This window comes from Triticum aestivum, chromosome 2B (assembly GCF_018294505.1).
Source record: "Triticum aestivum cultivar Chinese Spring chromosome 2B, IWGSC CS RefSeq v2.1, whole genome shotgun sequence".
NCBI lineage: Eukaryota > Viridiplantae > Streptophyta > Magnoliopsida > Poales > Poaceae > Triticum > Triticum aestivum.
The window spans coordinates 758,426,605-758,431,228 of NC_057798.1; the positions used below are offsets into that span (position 1 = coordinate 758,426,605).

At 44.0% G+C, this 4,624-nt stretch overlaps 1 long non-coding RNA gene across 1 annotated transcript; it reads right to left on the minus strand.

The window, feature by feature from the left end:
- Window positions 1–499: 499 nt before the first annotated feature.
- LOC123042509 (uncharacterized) lies at window positions 500–3,465 on the minus strand. Its single transcript, XR_006418819.1, has 3 exons — window positions 3,358–3,465; window positions 1,667–3,192; window positions 500–1,557 (listed from the first exon to the last, which is right to left on the minus strand). It is a non-coding gene; the product is annotated as an uncharacterized lncRNA (long non-coding RNA).
- Window positions 3,466–4,624: the final 1,159 nt, after the last annotated feature.

Genomic DNA, 4,624 nt, shown 5'->3' on the forward strand with positions numbered 1-4,624 from the left:
AGGAAGGAAAGTTATGGACGTGATTCGAAAGGAAACAAACGTTATGAAGATTAATTAATTTAGATTTGATCTTTAGAGATTGATTGTGATTGATTCTTTTACATAAAGACATTACTAAATAATTTGCGTCAGTATGGAAAGTTCTGATCCGTTCAGTTTTTTTCGTTGTGTGAGAGGGTGAAGTGAAAATAAACCGATGAAGTGGGGGAGGCGACGAAAAAAATCTACGACGGTTAACCTACGAAAAAAATCGGACGAAAGTGATGGGACGAAAAAAAACCTGAAAGCGAGACTATCAACTACTCCATTAGGAGTAGAGAATCCCCATACAACAATGATACTACGGATACAGAGATAGAGATTCACAAATATCTGGAATTGTTACTAGCAGTCTGACAGTCACATAGACACACTTACTCATATTTCAAGCATAAAAGCCAAATAAATCTGACTGTAGAAATCTGCCTTGGGCGTGTTGGTGCAGGTGGTCCTCCTGTGGCCTGTCAGGATGCACCTGGAGCTGCAAGGCGACTTCCTCGGCGCCTTTGGAAGATCACCCCGCTGCGGACATGTAGTGCTCTTGTGCCCTTGGCCCCTCTGTGGACGTGTAATAATTTGCTTAAGATGTACTCCCTCCGTCTCAAAATAAGTGACTCAATTTTGTACTAACTTTGTACTGAGGGGGTATAACAGAGCAACAACAAAAAGAGAAAAAAAGACCCACACCTTTAGTGCATGGTTGCACACCATGCCGAAATGTTCAAACATCCCGCATTCACATTTGAATTCGTCAGCAAGCTCATTGACCTGGACGATGTATTCATTTTTGCACCATTTGTCCCTGGAATCTTTCTTTACATGCCTGGCTATGTATTCACGATGAGGCACAACTTTAATCAGAACATATGACCCACCTTCATATAACATCTCGCCAAAATTTTCAAACATAGCCCTCATGTAAATTTTTTATGCATGTATCTCAATAGGTAGGTTCCGAGCCAGCACAACACCGCCAACGGGCAGGGACATAGCATGTGAAGATATGTCATTTCGGATGCCATTGGGGACATAATTTATGATAAGATAAAATGCTCATGGGACAATACATAAAGTTTGTTATTATTACCAGTTTGGTCCTCTTCTCCTGACAACTCTCCTCTGAATCTCTATCAAATTGCATCTTCTCATATTGCCTAACAAAAAGGTGCTTTGAGCAAATGGTTTGCACTTTCACTCCGCTGTGTGTTGGTCATCTTGGCACAAAAAACACCTATGAAGTAAGGTTTAACCCACTTCCTCCGGGTCTCATATATTTGGGTGAGAACTGTGTTTTTTGTAGATCATGCTCATCAACCATACACACCCAAACATCCTCGAATTCTTTCTCGCTAACCATATGCTGCACCATCTTGTTGAACTCCTGTTTGTACTCACTGCCCTTGCCTAGCAGTGGCCCAAGATACTCTTTTGCTTTCTTCATCACATGACATTTGCACCATCAATCTGTTGTACCTGGCATGGCATATTCTATGGCAACGTACATTGCACGAGCTTGGTCTGAAACCAAACAGTTTATTGTCAACAGATACCAGGGGGGAAAACATTCCCGACGTGCTTACATAGAGGATCAACAATGGCAACTAAAACAGGAATATTTTTGTAATACCTGTGAGCATTGTCCATGGTTGTGGAGCTCCTATCATCTGGAAGAACTCTGTGAAAATCCACTTGAAAGTGTCGATTTTCTCATCTCTCATCAGCACACCACCAAAAATAATGCTTTCGAAGTGATTGTTGACACCAACAAAAAGACCAAACGGCATGCCATAAAGATTAGTTTTGTATGTGGTATCAAAAGTGACAGCATCGCCAAAACACTTAAACTGCTCAGTGCTTCTCCCTGTGTCCGCGTCAAAGTCTTAACTCGGCCATCTTGATCAACCTACAGATTGTATTTAAACTCAGGATCTTTAGCCAGCATTGCGTTGAACACCTCTATTGTTTCCATGGCATCATTTTCTGATTGCTCTCTGTTAAGTTTTCCACAACGAGTTTTCAGAGATCTCTTTGTGAATGGTACCTCCTTCAGAAAAACTGCCTACCACGCTGTAAACCTTGCTCGGGCTTATATTGTTTTCTCTTAGCTGTTTCACCAAGTCTCTGTTATATCTATCTATGTGCCAGTGTGATTTCCAGTGTAGCTTCTCCATACAGTTAACTAAGAGCGCATGGTTGTGCTCTGTTTTGTGTTCGCATATGTACCATCCCGCATATTCAGATCTAAGCACCCGCATCAACGCAGCGCATCCACACCTTGTGGATCGGCTGTTGGATTGCAATGGCTTGCCCTGTGTCTTTCCCAGAACAACATATGAGAACATAATACGAAAAGGTACGTGCACAGGAAGCATTTTTCTTTTCTGAATTAATGAATCACCCTCACCGCACATGCGCACATGAACTCCTGCATACATTTTGTCCATTTTGTCCGATGGACGTTCAACCTGCTCTTGGCATACCTCACGCCAAAGCCCATCTTTGAGGAGTATAGGTTGTAAAACTCATACGCTTCCTCAACTGTGTCAAAGCTAGTACCGAGTGCCAGATTAACAACAATGCCAGCCTTGTTGTCTGCGTAAGCTCGCATTGAAGCCTCAAGGGCAGGGACCCTGCTTGGGTTGGCATCCCTCTCCTCTAACGCCTTGCCAACCCTAATACTGTAGTTCTCAAAAAAGGGTGTTAACTGTATTTTCTACTGGTTCAGCCGGACGTAAACATGGTAATTCTGAAAAAGATAAAGTTGAATCATTGATTTTTTTTATTGCCTACAGTGATGACACCCTATTGAAAAATCTGTGTTTCAAGCTAGCTAAAAATTGGCTATAAAACGGCAAAAAAATCTCGTTCCCCCCGGGCGAACTCTTCCATGCGCTTGTTTTCGTTTTACAGGCAATTACAATAAGCTAGAATCATTCGGCTAACAGAAAAGAAATGACCAATGGGTGTCCGTTCGTTACCATCGAGTCCAGCAGGAGCCTTTTGAACTGGTCTTTGACGCTGCTGCTGTCCATGGGTTCAGAAGAAAGCACTTCAACGAAGTGCCCGCGAGCTTCATAGATGGAAACAACCACGGATTCGACAACATCGATTCCGCCGCCCAAAATATCACCCGCATCTAGACTAGGAACCAACCTGGAGCACACACACGATTATCACTTAGCCAGATCCATCCAACAATGAGAGAAGAACTAAAAAACAAATCGTTGCGAAATCAAGGAGCAGAATACCAGGTCAAGATAGATCTCATTTTAGAAAAAGTAAGAGCAAGAGAACTTACACGGGCAGATTGGTTCTCACCCTGATTTTGCTTCTTCAAAGAAGAACTTGAGTCCATCCATGGCGAATCGTCGCTCCGCACAGCTGCCACGGGGGAAGGGGATGAATCGTCTGACTAGGGAAGAAAAAGCAGCGCTTCTGGGGTTAAGCTAGCCTGCAGCGCCAGACGGGCCCAGAATTAATATCTAAATCATTTTTTTTTGCATGGTGTGCTACTTTTAAATCAGCCCATCATGCTCACAACGTGCTTGCGTACCCCGCACGCACCCGCGGCCCACGTACAAAGCTAGCACACGAGTGCATGGCACACATGTATTTCAACTTAACAGCTAAGCTAACGTATATGCACAAGGAAAAAGACGAGCACACGTCGGGGCGCTATACTGCACGGCCTGAGATAGCGGCCTGCAGGCAGCTCGGCCACCAAAACGCCATTCTCCATACTAGTGACACTCTGTTTGTCTATATATTTACACATGTACTAAGTTTCTGATTAATACAATTCTAGCATAAATAATAAACATTTATCATGAAATAAGAAAATAAATATTAACTTTATTATTGCCTCTAAGGCATATTTCCTTCACTAAGTGCCCAGGTGTCTTGGGCCCATCGCTCGTTGCACTCCTGCACGTTGCAAGGACGGCCGGGATCAATCCTGGCTACCTCCTTATACAAGGCAGGTGCTTACGCGGACCACATGAGCGCATGCCGCTCAACTATGACGTCTGAAAATATTCGGGAGAAAACGTACGACGCTGAGTGCCCTAACTGTTCCTGAGTGGCGGTTAGGGCGAAAAGGCCAGCGGCCAGCTCAGATCAAATATCCAATCTCGTTAAGTGTGTTATTAAGAAATTACCATGGACACCGACCAGGGACCAGGCCCACCTTTCTGCTAGGTGGTCTCAACCTGCCCTATCGCTCCACCACTCAGGGGGGCATCGGGAGAAATGTCCTTTCATCCCAAGTCCGTGAATCACTCGTGGGTAGTTTACGGCCCAATTGTATAGCAGGGCAGACAGACAAGGATGTAGGTCCATTGATGGAATACTAGAATACCTATACTAAGCATTTAGGATAATAGGTAAAAGTATCAACAACAGTAGCAATGACAGGCTATATGCGACAGTATAGGATCAATCGATAATATCGTACAGTAACACTACTCTAATGCCAGGAGTAGATGGAAAGAGTAGGTGGTATCGGAATGATCAAGGGGGTTTTGCTTGCCTGGAAGCTCTGCCGAGAAGGAGGGGTCGTCGACACCGTAGTCGTACACAATAGCAG